The sequence below is a fragment of the Palaemon carinicauda genome, chromosome 13 (genome assembly GCF_036898095.1).
Source record: "Palaemon carinicauda isolate YSFRI2023 chromosome 13, ASM3689809v2, whole genome shotgun sequence".
NCBI lineage: Eukaryota > Metazoa > Arthropoda > Malacostraca > Decapoda > Palaemonidae > Palaemon > Palaemon carinicauda.
The window spans coordinates 140,106,799-140,125,480 of NC_090737.1; the positions used below are offsets into that span (position 1 = coordinate 140,106,799).

The window sequence follows — 18,682 nt, forward strand, 5'->3', positions numbered from 1 at the left end:
ACACTCCTTGCATCACTAAAAATTGTAAAATTACCCTTCTTCTCCAACGCTATTTTCTCAATAGCGGTTAATATGCCATACAGTTCGGCAGTAAATATGGAAGCTGTTAGAGGAAGTGCACCTCTACAATTAAAACCATTACTATGTACTCCAAATCCAACGCCAGCATCAGATTTGGAGCCATCAGTATTATATAAGTCTATCCTCTATGTTCTTCAACGTGTTCCATAAAAAGAGACCTGGCTTCTAGGTCAGTTATATTCTTCTTAACTCCAATAAAGTATTTACAAAAAGATACGTCGGGTAATTTCCATGGAGGCGTTGATGATACCTTGAATGGAAGTACCTTATTTCTAATTATATCCAGACTATTTAATAATCGTTTCACCCGAAAGCCATAGGGTTGAGGAGATTTTGGGTGCAACTCAAAGTATGATGCGTGTCTTACAAGGCTTGCAGTCTGAAAGGATAAAGAGTTAGGGAGTCTTTTCAACCTAAACCAATACCGAACAACAGAAGACTTTCGGTAAAGGTCTAGAGGTAACTCTCCAGCATCAACAAGGAGACTTGTGATAGACGAAGTTCTAAACGCTCCAGTGGACAATCTAATACCTGCATGATGTATCGAGTCTAATATTTTTAACCGGCTTGGGGTGGCTGAAGAATATATTTCACATCCATAACTAATTTTGGAAAAAATCAAGGCCTTGTATAATTTTAAAATAGTATTGCGGTCTGCCCCCAATGATGTATAGGACAATACTTTTAAGATATTCAGAGCCTCAAGACATTTAGCTTTTAACGCTTTCAAGTGAGACCCACGTAAGCCTACAATCAAATATCAGACCTAAAAATTTAGCTTCACTTACACAAGGGATTCGTTGACCTTTAATGTATATATCCGGGTCTGGATGTACTCCCCGGATACGACAGAAATGGACAATTGTAGTTTTACTTGTCGAGAACTTAAATCCATTCATATTGGCCCACTGGATAATTTTGTCAATTGGAGTTGTAATTTTCTCTCAACCATTGCCATTCTGGCCCCAGCAAATGAAATGGAGATCATCCACAAATAGTGTTGAGAGAACATCCCAGGGAATGACTGAGGATATCCCATTAATTGCTAGTGCAAATAGGGTTACACTCAGCACACTACCCTGAGGAACTCCTTCCTGACACTTACTCTCTGATAGAGTTTCCCCCACTCTCACTTGAAAAACTCTACGTGAAAGAAATGCCTGAATAAATAGTGGCAGCTCTCCTCTCAATCCCAATTCATGAATTGTTTTAAGTATACCATATCTCCATGTGGTATCATATGCCTTTTCAAGGTAAAAAAAAGACTGTCACATGGTGCTGTTTGGAAGCAAAGGCTTCACAAATAGAGGACTCAAGTCGTATTAACACATCAGTTGTTGAGTGCATTTTTCTGAATCCACATTGAATCGGTGATAAAATACCCTTCTTTTCAAGGTACCACATCAGCCTTGCATTGACCATCTTCTCCATGACTTTACATGAACACGAAGTCAATGCAATAGGTCGATAGCTTGCTGCTAAAAACTTGTCCTTACCGGGTTTTAAAAAGGCTAAAATAATGGCTAGTTCCCAAGCACTTGGATAACTATGATCATGCCATATTCTATTAATAATGCTTAAAATAAATGACTTTGTATTAAAATGTACATGTTTAATCATTGCATATGGAATTCCATCTGGTCCAGGGGCTGTATCGTTACAATTATTAAGAGCGGAATCAAATTCTCTTTCAGTAAAAGGAGAATTATATGACTCTTCCCTTCCTGTTACAAAATTTAAAATTTTCTTTTCCTCGTTGCTCTTATACTTGTGACCAGGAGCTCCTTCACACTTGCAGGATACATTTGTAAAATGTTCAGCCAGGGCATTGCTGACATCATTTGCTTCAGTCACATACTGACCGTTCACCTTCAACACTGGTGGAGGGTTCGGGGTAAATTTGCCGGCAATCTTTTTTTATTTTCCTCCACACAGCAGATAGTGGTGTTCTACTGTTAATGGAGGAAACAAAAGACACCCATGATTGGCACCTAGCTTCCTTCATGGCACGACGGAACTGTGCTCTACATTTCTTGTACATAATTAAATTCTCAATCGTGTTAGAGATCTTCTTGTGGCTCTGTGGAGGGCAGTTAGTTCTGAAGACCACCACGGGGCTGGTCGTCGTTTGAATAACCCTGTTGTTTTGGGAATGGAATTAATTCCTGCTGTATGAAGGGTTCCATTCAGTAAGTCTATTGCATGATCAATATTTTCAAACTGTTCTGCATTTCCTTCAATTTCACTTAGCTCATGAAATCTATCCCAGTATGTCAATCATCCAATATCCTCCAATCGAAATCAAGGAGGCAGTTAGAGCTTGCAATTGAAAGGTCAACGCATGACAAAGTACCTGTCTGAACATGGAAGTGTGTGCACTCTCCTGAATAGGAGTCCGACATCCTTGTTTTCCACAATTGATGATATAATATTGCCCCTTGTTTTGGCCAAAACATCACCCCATAAAGGATGTCTACCATTCATATCTCCCAGTAAGAGAAAAGGTTGAGGGAGTTGTTGAATGACCTCTGCTAAATCATCATATAAAATATTATCATTTGGAGGTAAGTACAGAGAGCATATTGTATATTTTCTCCCTATATCAATTTGTACAACAACTGCCTGCAGGGTTGTACGTATAGATATAGGTATTTGGGGAACATCTCGACGAATGTACATGAGACTTCCGCCATGGCTCCCTACTCCGTGATCATAAGGTGTCCTATAGCTAATATATTCACGAGGACAAGGGGTATTAGCATCAAACTTCTCTCCTGTAGACATACAATTATGGGGAAATGCTCGCGAATTAAGAGCTCAAGTTCTTCATATTTGGCGCTTAAACCCTGACAATTCCATTGCAAAATGGAGGAAAAAAACTATGGATTATTTCTGGAAGACATCTTGGATGAGGTCTTCCCATTAGCAGTTTTTAATCTAACATTATTACCTGTAGGTTTCTTCAGAGATGGTCTTGTTATAATGGGTTTTATGTTTGTGTTTTTCTTTGTATCCTTTTGATCTATTTGTTGAGGTGGATGGTGGACCTCAACTTGAATTTCTGATTTATTCAGTTTATCTTCTGGTTCATTAGAAATATCAACAGACAAAACATCAAATTTATTTGATGTCATAACCTTAAAGTTTCTAATGGAGGGTGGAGAGAGAGATGGAGGGCTCACTCTTTTCCTATTTATCGGTGGTGAGGATTTACCAGGTTTTTGCACCTTCCCTACCACAGGTGCACCTGGTAACTTGGTTTCGGGTGGAACCTCCATCAAAACAGGCAAGGACATGGCCTGAGAAAGGTTAGTACTATTGCTGGTAATGGGGGATGAAGTTTGTATAGAAGTGGGCAGTGTCGCAGTTTTAATACACTGTGGCAAAGCCTTGAAGGAACTATGCTTACCTTATCACGCAAAACTTTACTATCGTTAGATGACATATTTCTTTTCTTGGAATAACTGGCAGCACTATGTGGGTTCAATGTCTCCTGTGGTATATTTTCTCTTGATTTCAGTGCCTTTGCATAGCTGTTTGGTTTTTTCAGTAGTCTTTTGGCATGTCCTACACTTATGTGTTCTACACTGGATTTGTTGAGGGCTGCTTCTTCAAACTTATAAATCTTGCAGCTCCTGTCAGTGGATTTAGGGTTTGAATTGCAATTCAAACAGCTGGGCTCAAGTGTACTCTCTCCACGATAATTTTTGGTACAGATGCTACACATTTTTTCATTTTTACAAACTTTAGAAGGATGTCCAAATTTGAAACACTTGAAACATTGTAAGGGATTTTGTTTGAAAGGTCAAACTTTAATTCTTTCATTTTTAATAACGATGTGGAAAGGCACATCAGCATCCTGGAAAGTAAAGAATAATCATTGACATCCCAGGAATCTTATGCACTTTCCACTCTGTTAATGGGCACATGGCTAGTATTTCTTCTATAAATTCATACAGATCATTATTGAAGACTACTCCCCTTCCGTAACTAAAGTTTAGGTGGGGTTTGACATCTAACATATCCTCATCACTACTTGTCCCAAGGTTAGACAGTATTACTGATTGCGTGTATGATTTTGCATGGATTAGGAAGCTATTTTTCCCAAAGCGAGATATATCACCTGGTGCAATGGTTCCTACCTTTTTCTGAATTAGTTTGCTAATTTTAAAACAATTCCCATTACTCCCTTTAGGCTCAGCAACAAGCCACATTGGTGGTTTTGGCTTTCTTTGGGGGAGCATAGTTAAATCGATATCTTTCTCAAACCAGTCAGCAGGTCTATATACATCCAAATTGTTTGGTATCTTATCACATAGGGAACCCATGACATTTAGGTTATTAATTTTGATATCATTGATGTTACATATTGCATTGAATGCTTCTTCACAATTATTATAAGTTATCCATGAATGCCATTTTTCATTTTCAAGTTTCATTCTAATTTCTTTTATCACTCCATAGAATCTGAATGCTTTATATAGCATATCATAATCAGTATTTACTGGAATTTGTGTAACATGAAGGATTCAATGTTTCCCTTTATTACCCAATTAAATTGGTTTAAAACATTGGTAGAGGGGTCCTTTTTTGTTCCTAGGTCGTCAACAGAATTTTCCTTAATTGAATTATCAGAGGTCGTCAACAGTGCCCGGGGAAAGTCAGCGTATCCAGGGGATGGGGGTTCGTTACTTAAAGAATCCATTAGACGAGAGAGAGAAAAGGGTTAGTTTGTTGTACCTGCTCGAGAATATTAGGCCATCACACGTCAGAAAGGAAATTTGCACTCTCCACTATCGGCACAATGAGAGTATACTTCCCAAATGGTCCTCTCCATACCCTACCCGAAGGATAGCATCAAAACAGATATAGAGGCACACGTGTAAGCTGAAGCCTCCTGTTAGGACTGGGACCAATTAACTATGGAATCATCCTCCCCATATCTGTCATGACGGGCTTCCGGCCAAAAGCTGAGAGTCCTACTCCAAGCGTTCGATCCCCCTGGATTGCGAAGACCCAACACTTGAGAATAGTTCCTCCAAAAAGGTCCAAACTATCTTCGGGATGGCTGAGATCATCCAATACTCTCACATATAGCTTTGAATGCAAATACCTCCCAACCACTACACCTCCTCCAGTTTGTCAAAGCAGGGCAGCAATACCAAATATATAACCATCTGTGCCAGCAGCTATAATGGATGTAGAAACATCCAAGCCAAAAGAAAAAGAAAAATCAATAAATACATATATACATATATAAGGGAAATTTTTCTCATGGAGTTGGTAAAGCAACACGAAAGAAAGTTTATAAAATTAGGAGAAGGTCGAATTAATATTGAAAGAAAAAGATGGAGGAGAGAAATTTAGATTTGAACTGGGGGAGCAATTTCCCCAAGTTCAAGAGCTCTGTTGCCCATCACGTGTGCTGTGCTGAAACTCAATGACTTTATCAAGGCATTCTCTCATTAAGAGGGCTCCTGGTTTTAGGATAAATAGCACGGCTGAAGCTCAGTGACTTCTTCAAGGCATTCCCTCAATAAGAGGGCTCCTGGTTGTAGGATAAATAGCACGGCTGAAGCCCAGTGACTTCAAGGCATTCCCTCAATAAGAGGGCTCCTGGTTGTAGGATAAATAGCACGGCTGAAGCCCAGTGACTTCTTCAAGGCATTCCCTCAATAAGAGGGCTCCTGGTTGTAGGATAAATAGCACGGCTGAAGCCCAGTGACTTCTTCAAGGCATTCCCTCAATAAGAGGGCTCCTGGTTGTAGGATAAATAGCACGGCTGAAGCCCAGTGACTTCTTCAAGGCATTCCCTCAATAAGAGGGCTCCTGGTTGTAGGATAAATAGCACGGCTGAAGCCCAGTGACTTCTTCAAGGCATTCCCTCAATAAGAGGGCTCCTGGTTGTAGGATAAATAGCACGGCTGAAGCCCAGTGACTTCTTCAAGGCATTCCCTCAATAAGAGGGCTCCTGGTTGTAGGATAAATAGCACGGCTGAAGCCCAGTGACTTCTTCAAGGCATTCCCTCAATAAGAGGGCTCCTGGTTGTAGGATAAATAGCACGGCTGAAGCCCAGTGACTTCTTCAAGGCATTCCCTCAATAAGAGGGCTCCTGGTTGTAGGATAAATAGCACGGCTGAAGCCCAGTGACTTCTTCAAGGCATTCCCTCATTAAGAGGGCTCCTGGTTGTAGGATAAATAGCACGGCTGAAGCCCAGTGACTTCTTCAAGGCATTCCCTCATTAAGAGGGCTCCTGGTTGTAGGATAAATAGCACGGCTGAAGCCCAGTGACTTCTTCAAGGCATTCCCTCATTAAGAGGGCTCCTGGTTGTAGGATAAATAGCACGGCTGAAGCCCAGTGACTTCTTCAAGGCATTCCCTCATTAAGTGGGCTCCTGGTTGTAGGATAAACAGCACGGCTGAAGCCCAGTGACTTCTTCAAGGCATTCCCTCATTAAGTGGGCTCCTGGTTGTAGGATAAACAGCACGGCTGAAGCCCAGTGACTTCTTCAAGGCATTCCCTCATTAAGTGGGCTCCTGGTTGTAGGATAAACAGCACGGCTGAAGCTCAGTGACTTCTTCAAGGCATTCCCTCATTAACCCTGGATAGGTACGGTCCTCGGACACCCCTTTAAGGGTATACTCGGACGCGAACGACCCCGACGCCAAAAAAAATTCTTGAAAAATCAGTTTTTGCAGTAACCTCCTTTTTTCTTTTGCCAAAAAAAACTTCAATGAATGCTTAAAACAACTGTAAAGATAAATACTACTCATCTGCAGAAAAACTATTTATTATAAATATTTTAAAAAATTAAGTAGAAAAAAAAAAAGACCTGGCATAAAAATTCATAAAAAAAAAGTTTATACATATATACACAAATCCTTTTAGGAATTGATTCTTGAATGTTTAGGACACATCTTGATGTATTTTGGATGAAGTCAGACCCATGGAGGTGAAGATCTGAAATGAGAAAAAAAGGGTAACTTTTTTTGGCCAAAAAAAATTGTCCAAATTTCATGAATTTTTTTGGGTACCCAAATGAAATAGGAAGTGGCTAATTTTTTTAGGGAATAAACATATGTTATCCTAAAATAGAAATATGTAAAAAAATCTTCATTATTTTGTAAATTACATTTATATCAGGGGCCATATCTAAAGGTAATTTTTTGAGTACTTGGAAATTTCGTAAAAAAATACATATATTTAATATATAATATGATATTTATGCAGGTAAAAATATACCAAAATATCACAAATTCTATAGGGAACAAGAATATATATAGATAGGGCAGCTTACGCTTCGGATATGTCCACAAAATGGCCGCCAACCACACTGACTGAGACTCCTTAATCTGCCACTTGAAATGTAGGAAGGGTATGTCAATTTCAAGGTGTTATTTACTAATCTAATTATTATTGGATATGCATAAAAATTGTATGGTGGGTTGCTGGATAATTGTCGATTATTTTACGTTTATAAAATTAAAATTCTGACCCAAAAAATTTTTTTTGAAGGGAAATAAAATCGAAAAAAAAAATGTAAAACAATATTTTAGCTAAAAAAATTTGATGATATTCAATCAAAAAAAAAGTAAACAAAATTTTCCGACAAATAAACATCTAGAGGAATCATTACTCTGTGATAGTTCCTTAGTACGTAGTAATTTTGAAAGAATTGGGAAAAAACGAAAAAATGGCAATCACCGGAAAATCGAACACATACCTATATATACGCCATATCTGGCTAAAAAAAAGATAGGCATGGGTAGCCAGATCATCTAGAAACACTTTCCAACACTATAAAAATATAAGTTTTGCGACACTACTTGCCAATTCCTTACGGTAACATGACTAAGCAAAAAAATGCAAAACAAATAAAAAGGGGCACTCGTGGAAAAATGGCCATTCTAATATACGGCATTTCAGAAAAAAAAAATTTCAGCCACGTGCTAGGCAAACCATCAAGGCATATTTTCCGATAAATAAACATATAAATGAAATATTACTCTGTGATAGTTCCTTAGTACGTAGTAATTTTGAAAGAAATGGGAAAAAACGAAAAAATGGCAATCACAGGAAAATCGAACACATACTTATATATACGCCATATCTGGCTAAAAAAAAAATAGGCATGGGTAGCCAGATCATCTAGAAACACTTTCCAACACTATAAAAATATAAGTTTTGCGACACTACTTGCCAATTCCTTACGGTAACATGACTAAGCAAAAAAATGCAAAACAAATAAAAAGGGGCACTCGCGGAAAAATGCCCAACATTCTAATATACGGCATCTCAGATAAAAAAAAAAGACATGCACGTGTTAGCCCAACCATCAAGGCACACTTTCTAACACAAACATGAAAAAAAAATCAATAATATACGGCAATTCCTTACTACGTAGTAAATTTTTACAAATATTGAAAAAAAAACAGAAATTGGCAACCGCAGTTAAATACCCAATATACCAATAACTACGTCGTATCTGACAAAAAAAAAATCACGCATGGGTAGCCAGATCATCTAGACACACTTTCCAACATTAAAAAAGCAAAAGTTTTACGACACTATTTCGCAATATCTTACGGAAAAATGACTTGGCAAAAAAATTAAAAAAAATTAAAAAGGGACACTCGCGGTAAAATGCCCGACATTCTAATATACGACATCTCAGATAAAAAAAAAGACATGCACGTGTTAGCCCAACCATCAAGGCACACTTTCTAACACATAAACATGAAAAAAAAATGAATAATATACGGCAATTCCTTACTACGTAGTAATTTTTACAAATATTGAAAAAAAAACAGAAATTGGTAACCGCAGTTAAATACCCAATATACCAATAACTACGTCGTATCTGACAAAAACAAAGTCATGCATGGGTAGCCAGATCATCTAGACACACTTTCCAACACTAAACAAGCAAAAGTTTTACGACACTATTTGGCAATATCTTACGGAAAAATGACTTGGCAAAAAAATGAAAAAAAATGAAAAAGGGGCACTCGCGGTAAAATGGTCCTCGTGGTGATGAACGACATTTTAACTAAAAAAAAAAACATGCACATGGTAGCCAAACAATCCACCAAGACTTTCCACAACTGATAACCTATACAAGTTGCACCATTCTACGACAATTTCATAATACGTAATAACTTTGATAATTATGCAAACTACCTCAGAAGGGTAAACTCGGACGCGAACGACCCCGATGCGTCTCAGAAATCGGGGAAGGAGTACAGCTACAGCAATGCACATCTGGACACTACTAGAGCGTGTAGGGGAGACACCTCCTGCAGGTCGATAACCCACAAATTCAGTCACAGGGGTGAGTCACGTGAGAAAAACCTGTTTTTTTTTGACGCTCGGGGTCGCAAACGACCCACCGTACCTATCCAGGGTTAAGAGGGCTCCTGGTTGTAGGATAAACAGCACGGCTGAAGCTCAGTGACTTCAAGGCATTCCCTCATTAAGAGGGCTCCTGGTTTTAGAATAAACAGCACGGCTGAAGCTCAATGACTTCATCAAGGCATTCCCTCATTAAAAGGGCTCCTGGTTTTAGAATAAATAGCAAATGAATTCCAGTAAGTTTCAATAATATAATGGCACATTCAAAATCAACAGATTTTTAAAGACAAAGACCCAATTTTCTTACAAATAAAATGGTAACAGAATAAATTTTAACAAAACATGCATTATCCCTTTCCAGTAATAAGGGTGAAGACACCCAAGGGTTTGTGAACAGACCAATTATAAATGCTTCACATTTAGACAAATTATTGATTTGGAACAATTTTTTGTAATGAGTATGAAGTTATACTGTATTTTTTTTCAGAAAATACAGTTTAACTTCATACTTGCCGGTCTAAAGACCACACTAGATAACCTATAACTTTTAATTGAATGAAGGCAATGAGTTTACATAGAAATTAAAATACAACTGAACTCTAAAGGCTGTGCTTAAGAAAAAAAAAAAAAATTATCAAGTCAATGTCTATTTCAAATTTCACATAGTGTGTTGAGAAATTTTCTACCATACATGTTATTTGGGTTAAACCTTAAATTCTTCCCGGTGCATTATCTTGAAATTTACTTCTAATCTTGATAGTCAGATCAACTCGAATAAGACTTACTGCATTGCAGACCGTGAAGAATTACCTGTAGAAATAAATTAAGTATTAAAAACATTGACCTTTTTTGTTCACTCAACATCAAATTCACTTATTACTAAGCGAAAAACCAGATTTTACTACAACATTTAAAGACATGAGAATACTAAAAAAATCTAAATATATCTACAAATGAATGAATAATTACATACATACATATACCAAGGCACTTAACCCAATTTTGGGGGGTAGCCGACATCAAACAAATGAAACAAAAAAGGGGACATCTCTCTATGCTCCTCCCAGCCTGACAAGGGACTCAATCGAGTTTGGGTGGTACTGCTAGGGTGGCACAGCCCACCCTCCCACACAATGAATAATTAGTAATTAAAAATTGAAAAACAATGGCAGTTACCATTTCATTAAACTGAAAGACAAATAGGCCAAAATGGGAAAAAAAAAAATACATTCAATGGAGCCTTTGTAGGGTGACGGCCAGATCCGTTTTCATTCATAGAAAATGGGAATATTATAAAGTGGGGTAGACTGTGGCCCTCATTCTAAAATCGGGTTCGTAGAAAACTGGAATATTCTGAACTGTGGCCGTCGTTCTAAAAACGATTTTGGCGGGAGAAGCTAACTTAAAAAACCCACCTAACCTATGCTAAAAGCCGTATCCTTACCCAAGGGGGGGCTTCGCCCCCCCCCCCCCCCCTTACCTACTACGGGAGCGAGAAGATTCGTGGCCGGAGTAAGAACTCGAGCCACAAATTTTCAGGTAATTTAGGGTTTTCGGCAAAAAACATAAAAGTGTGCGTTTAAGCACATATTTAAGATCCGTAGACCATTTCCAAACGTTTTTATTCTATACAAGATAACAGTCGGAGCGATAATAAGCAAATTAGGACGCTTGGCCGTAGCGCTACAAACTACCCCATTCAATACTGACGACTTTCAACAAAACGCCTCGACAGGATTGCAATTGGATATATAGAATCTAGCCCATATGAAGTACAAAGAGGCAAGACAGCAGGGTGGGAGAAAGCAAGATGGTATAATAGTAGTCCGACGGCAAAAAAAAGACAAACTAAATTAGGGCACAGCAGCTTTCAAAAGCAAGTAAAATGAAGGGACTCGATAGTTGATGCTGAAGTTTATCCATAAAACTACAGTTAACCCTTTTACCCCCAGGCTATTTGGAAATTTCCAACCCTTAACCCCCAAGGGGTTATTTTTTCCCAGCACATTTTGCAGTATGTATTTTTTCAAATTGCTCTAACAGCCTTAATTTTTGTCATAGAGAGGTCAGGTTGGACTCATTCTCTTGGAAAAAGCCTGAATTTTCTCAAAAATATTTCAAAAATATGAAAAAAAAAAATTTATAGCATTTTTTTGCAAGGACGTACCGGTACGTCCATGGGGGTAAAGGGATGGCTTTTGTGAAACATACCAGTACGTCCTTTGGGGGTAAAAGGGTTAAGCAAATCATCTCTCTAATTCTATTATCTGTTACTATATACTGGCTGCTGGAAGATGCCCAGTACAGTTTCATAAAATACTCCTCACAAAATCACCCATGAAATTTCAATGGGCTTGTTGAATTATCTCAAGTTCTTATCTAGCCATCTACGTATTGTGCGCAGCAGTAGAAAATGGACGCCGCAAGTAATCACTTCAAAACAATGGTGTCAACACTTGCAGTACTGTACTTCAGTACTAAACAATGCTGTCAACACTTGCAGTACTGTACTTCAGTACTGTTTGTTACCTATGCACTGCAGTAAAGGTTACAGTATTATACAGTCTGAGTACCTTTAGCCACACTTTGTGTTGTCCAAACCTGATGAAAATTCACATGTTCAGCAATTGGCCTTTAGTAAATCCATTAATAACAACATGAAAACACAAAATGACAGACTAGGTTAGGTTATGAGAAAATGGGTTTGTGTCGACTGAAGGCAGAAATTTCAGAACACGACTGAATTATGACAATGTTTACACCTCCAAGAACCGCTCAGTTCATCTTCCTTTCTTACAATTACGTTTTACACCATCAATTGCAGTAATTGTGTCATTATTTGTACCCAATCTGGCTACTCCGAGGACATGAAAATGCCGTAACGGCGCCCTTCACGGTCTGGACAAAGTGGCATGGTTGGACCTCACGGGTAGGGACACCTGAAAAAGAAAGAGAGAAAAGAAATTAGTTCCAGCTAGCTTAGGTTAACGGGCGAGTGAGACACATCTACACTCTACTGAGCCAAAATAAAAAGTGACTGAGTCCCCAGTGCTGGTGGGAGCAGAGGATGAACACACCCCCGCTAACTACCGGTTTACTAAAACCCTAGTCAACTTCAGTTTCGACTGGTTTTCAGCTCCACCGATATAACAATGCTAGGTTGAAGAGCGGAAAGTTTGTATCTTGTGTCGGGACAACATATGTTCATATTAAAAAAAACTTGCTAGAAAAACATCTACAGCTAAAAACAAGTCACTGAAAATGACAAATTCATAGATAATTTGTATTTTTCCCTAACTAATACAGACCTGGAGTTATTTATGTGGATTATCTTTCAGCATAGCTGAAAGGTAGCCATTAGATTTCAACTGCGAGGTGGCAACCCTGCTTACCCACTCGAGGGTGGCTGGGGGGAACTACAGCAACTCCAGTTGACATAGATGATAACCTCTGGGGTAGAGGAACACGTTCCTTTGGACGTGAAGGAAGGTCTGGACTAATAGGTACGTTAGCGGACCTATTAAGAGAGCAGAAGAGGACTCATCGCTTGAGTGCACACGCAAACCAAGACGCAAGACCTCCTGTAGATTCTCCTTTGATGGGGAACCCGTCAACCCCGAGGCGGGCCACAGCAACCGAACAGCTATGTATGAGAGGGACTCCCCCGTGGAGGGCTCCCTCACTGCCTCTCTAGGGTCGATAATATGAGGAGACCCCAAACGAGGTTATCCCAGCGTTACCAGGGCGCCACTCATACTCAACTTCGTCCCCTTCGAGGCTGACCCCGAAGGGGGAGAATCCCTTTTAAACTACTACTTACGCATACCAAACCTCACCCACTGGGAGGACAACCACGCCCGACACACTACAAGGGGATTCCTTCGAACACGAGCGACTTCGGTACAAAGGACAGTGTATGCAGTGTGTGTGAGGATCGGTCTCCTCCGAGGACACGAAGGTGCCGCAACGGCGCCCGTCACGCCCTGGACAAAGTGGCGTGGTTGGACCTCACAGGCAGGCTCACCTGAAACGGAAAAAGAGAAAAGAAATTTATTCCAGTCAGTTTAGGTTAACAAGCAATGGCGTAGGGATCACCATGTACCGTAGATCGTACTCTGAAATGAGAAAAAATAAATATTTCTATAAAATAACTTTAATAAATTAAAAAACAAAATGATGGTAGCTAGAATACAATTAAGAAGGTTCAATTTTTCCGGATTAAGTTCTGAAAAAAAATGTAAAAAAAAAATTATAAGATTTCCTGAAAAAGATATAAATTCTAAATGCAAAAATCAAATATGAAGACGACTCTGATGATAACGACGAAGACTTAACGAATTCGACGACAACTAAGTCTTCGAATATAACAACATCAATGACGATCTTGTTTGTAGTATGCATTTTGAAATTCCTCCATCCAGAAGAAAAACTTGATGCACCTTTAGTCAAACCACATGGTCCTATAAAATGGGAGAAATAAATGTGGTTGAGGAATGAAGTTGGTGTTTGTAAAACACTAGCATTCCACGAAGGCAAACCTCTTCCTTTCCACTAGGTCATATCGAAATATCCCTGCCAGAGATATTTTTCTCCTTTGGTTCCTACTCTAACCCTCCACTAGAGTAGGAGATTCATCTTCTTGCAAGCACAGATAGTGGAGTTTGTGTGCTAAAACCACACATCTTCTGGCAGATCACATCATAGCGGCAATTGTGCTTGAATCAGACATCATCTAGCAGATCACATTATAGTTTACACTTTCCTAGTCATGACTGGGAGATTCCAGGACCTCCTAAGAATGCAGTGCAAAATATTTGGGTTAAAACTCCCTATTCTTTATTTTACAGATAGCCCCTATCTTAAAACCTTTTAAGAGCTTTGGAACACTAATTGCAAGATTCTGCAATGTCTTCTGGGAGAGTTTATCGCAGGTACTCCTAATACCTCACGGTACGTCTGCAACTGGTTAATCACTTGCATGATGACGTTAGGTCACACCCTGACAGGGTTCCATTACGTTCGTTTCTCACGTTCCTCAGGAGTCTTGTCCTTCCTGGCGACGATTCCCGACCTAAATCCCAGGTTTAAAAAGAGTGGTAACGGGGAGTAGCTTACAGGCGTTTCTCGATGTTCCGAATGGAATAAGTTGAGTGATGGCGAAAACCTTCATAAAATATCCTTTCCAGCATGCGATGATGCTGTGATCGCCATGTACAGTAGATCGTACTCTGAAATGAGAAGCAACACATTTCTTATATAAAGTTTAATAAATTAAAAAAACAAGTGGTGGTAGCTAAAACAATTAGGAAAATTCAACTTTTCCGGATTAAGTTCTGAAAAAAAATGTAAAAAAAATATAAGGTTTCCTGAAAAAGATAAAAAATTCTACAAGCAAAAATTACATATGAAGACGACTGATGACGACGAAGACTTAGACGAACTCAATGACGATGACTTTGACTTCAATATGAAGATAACATCAACGACGACCTAGTTTGTAGTATGCATTTTGAAATCCATCCATAAGAGCTAGTTGTTACACCTTGAATCAAACCACATGGTTCTATAAAGTGGGAGGAATAAATGTGGTTGAGGAATGAAGTTGGTGTTTGTAAAACACTAGCATTCCACGAAGGCAAACCTCTTCCTTCCCACTAGGTCATATCGAAATATCCCTGCCAGAGATATTTTTCTCCTTTTGTTCCTACTCTAACTCTCCACTAGAGTAGGAGACTCATCTTCTTGCAAGCACAGATAGTGGAGTTTGTGTGCTAAAACCACACATCTTCTGGCAGATCACATCATAGTGGTATTTGTGTGCTTGAATCAGACATCTTCTAGCAGATCATATTATAGTTTACATTTTCCTAGTCATGACTGAGATTCCAGGACCTCCTAAGTATGCAGTGCATTAAAGTATACCATATCGGAACAAATGATCATTTACAAAATAATGCTTTCACTTCTATCATTTTGTAGATCATACTCTGAAAGAAAAAAAAATGGTAAATTAACTATAACACAATTATGAAGAACATTTTCTTCCGAATAAAGTCCTCCGAAATCATACTAAAAAATACCAGCATTATAGAACAGGCTAATATATAAATCAGCCTTCAACACAATATTTGGGTTAAAACTCCCTATTCTTTATTTTATAGATAGCCCTATCTTAAAACCTTTTAAGAGCTTTGGAACACTAATTGCAAGATTCTGCAATATCTTCTGGGAGAGTTTATCGCAGGTACTCCTAATACCTCACGGTGCGTCTGCAACTGGTTAAATCACTTGCAGGATGACCTTAGGTCATTTCTCACGTTCCTCAGGAGTCTTGTCCTTCCTGGCGAGGATTCCCGACCTAAATCCCAGGGTAAACAGAGTTGGAACGCGGAGTAGCTTACAGGCGTTTCCCGATGTTCCGAATGGAATAAGTTGAGTGATGGCGAAAACCTTCATAAAATATCCTTTCCAACATGTAATGATGCTGGGATCACCATGTACAGTAGATCGTAGTCTGAAATGAGAAGTAACACATATTTCTTATATAGTTTAATAAATTAAAAAAACAAGTGGTGGTAGCTAAAACTATTAGGAAAATTCAATTTTTCCGGATTAAGTTCTGAAAAAAAAAAGGTAAAAAAAAAAATTATAAGATTTCCTGAAAAAGATAAAAATTCTACAAGCAAAAATTACATATGAAGACGACTCTGATGATAACGACGGCAATGTCACTGTCCCTTGGTCCTGCCACTCATGAGCTACCTTAAAAATAAAATAGAATAAAAAAAAAAAAAACCTGGCAAGACTTACCTCACAAAATTGAGAGACTAACTAGTGCCACGCTTTGAAGCATAGATTAGTACCCAATTAAAAAACCTTTGATTAAAGTTTAGAGTTGATAAACTCATGATAAACACCAAGTAAAGCATTTTTGTTGAAACCAAAAAGGTAAGTATCACACCAGCTTGTCAGCCGTTGTAAACAACACAGTTAACAAAATATGACAAATTCGTAGATAATTTGTATTTTCCCTAATACAAACCGGTAGTTAACTATATATGGCTGTCTATATCTTGGGCAAAGACGATAGGTAGGTGCCAATTAGACTTTAGGAGCCAGGTGGCAACTTTACCCATAGCTTGGGTAGGGGGTAGCCAGTGGTACACAAAACCATCCCATCCAACGACAGGATAACCACGCTGAGAAAGGTCGTAAGATCTTTTTTCAAGACGACAAGAAATCCCAGCCCAAAAGTGGCTACGTCTCCTCACAAACCTTTCATTCCTGGCCAGTCTAGTTCCTAACGGCCGCCTTAACATTTCATCTCTCCAGTGACACAGTGAGTCCAATTGCAATCAGGCATTTGATTCCCCACACATTCTGATCCCAATGGGACCAGAAAAATAGACAGACCTCGAGTGGTGGGTGGCAGATGAGAATCTACGGAGGGTTATATATCTTCTCGTCCTCCCCCCGCACTTGATGCTGTTTTTCGACGCATTGAAAGAAGGGAGGGGCACCAACGTGCTGCAACCCAACACGACCTCAGGTCTCTTGTCAGAGTCAAAAAAGGACCTTCGCTTAAATCTCTCAAAGCATATAAGTAAGAATATGAGCACCTCAGTATTTCTATACCACCACCACCCCATAAAACACACACACACCATTCCACTTCTGGAGTACTACAAAATATGGATTGTCACTCCACTGGACTTTTTCTACATTTGAACATGACAATTCGTTTTCAGACACTTTGGTTTTATCAGTTTCTTACAACTGAGGAGTAATCTTGTATGGCCCACCAGACTTCGGGTTTGAACGAGGCAGGTTCTGTTCCCCCTCATCACTAAAACATTTCACGAGCCACTCAACTCTTCCTTCGATTCCCGTTGACAATGGCCCCATACGCACAAAAAATATGAACCAGTTAATAAATAAATCTTTATTATTTTTTCCATTTTAGTACCTATATTGGTTAGAAAAATGGATCCAATGGTCGTTTTAGGAAATAAAACCCTATTTGGGGAACAGCACCTCAAAATAAAAAGGATCACCAGGTCCTTGTTGAGTTTTTTTTGTCAGAAATTGTGTACTTTCTGCATTGACTACTAAATTCAATAACTTATAAACTATGTTAAGACTTTCAAAAGCAAATAACTAAAAAAATACTAGGCAATTACTGCTAACATCTAATGAAAGCAAAGAGCGTGAAAAATTTAGATATAAAAAAAACCTGAAAAAGAAAATAAGTTTGGTGATGCGTAGTATTGGCTTAAAAAAAAAAAAAAAAAGTCTCAAACTTCCATCATGTTCATTAGGCAAAATATTTCAACCACAAAATATCACAGATATTTCATTTACCTAAACATGATAAAACAATAAGTTACACCATTGAATGTGTTTAGCACCAAAAACTTTTCTCTAGTATGAATAGCAAGGCTACTGCCAGAATTCTTGGTACTCATAAAAAAAACCTTACACTGGGAAGAAAATCTCAACAGCAAGGTTTCTCTGGTAAGCATGTGGTGGCCGATGTGGTAATGTCCCTGACTAGGGTTCGAGTCCCACTCAAGCTCCTTAGTTTCCTTGTTAGCTGCAACCTCATCATCCTTAGCTAAGGATAGGGGGTTTGGGAAAGCTATAAGTCTATCTGCCGAGTCATCACCAGCCATTACCTGGCCTTCCTTGATTCTTGCTTGGGTGGAGGGGGGCTTGGGGTCAGTCTCTAAGCCAATGTCACTGTCCCTTGGTCCTGCCATTCATGAGCTACCTTAAAAATAAAATAGAATAAAAAACCTGGCAAGACTTAACTCACAATATTGAGAGACCAACTAGTGCCACCTTGAAGCATAGATTACTACCCAATAAAAAACATTTGATTAAAGTTTAAGAGTTGATAAAATCATGATAAACACCAAGTAAAGCATTTTATGTTGAGCCAAAAAGGTAAGTATTACACCAGATTGTCAGCCATTGTATACAACACAGTTAACAAAATATGACAAATTCGTAGATAATTTGTATTTTTCCCTAATACAAACCTGTAGTTATTTATAGACGACTATATCTTGGGAAAGCTGATAGGTAGCCGCCAATTAGACTTTTGGAGCGAGGTGGCAACCTTACCCATAGCTTGGGTAGGGGGCATCTAGTGGTACCTTTGCCAGCCTCATCACAGTATCAGCCCCCTTCCCGTGGCATAACTCAAACCTGAAAAATATGAACCAGTTATTTAAAGATTCTTAAG

General features: G+C 38.8%; 1 protein-coding gene across 3 annotated transcripts in view; it reads right to left on the reverse strand.

The window, feature by feature from the left end:
- Positions 1-18,682, reverse strand: part of LOC137652533 (uncharacterized) — a 42,295-nt gene that overhangs the window by 14,179 nt on the left and 9,434 nt on the right. The window contains exons 3-5 of one of the 3 annotated variants that reach the window (XM_068386003.1): positions 18,477-18,645; positions 17,915-18,201; positions 10,145-10,245 (exon numbers count right to left, since the gene is read on the reverse strand). The gene's annotated coding sequence lies outside the window, so the exon portion shown is untranslated. Of the gene's footprint in view, positions 1-10,144; positions 10,246-17,914; positions 18,206-18,476; positions 18,646-18,682 lie in introns of all 3 variants that reach the window. The other 2 variants (XM_068386001.1, XM_068386002.1) reach the window with 2 other exon arrangements.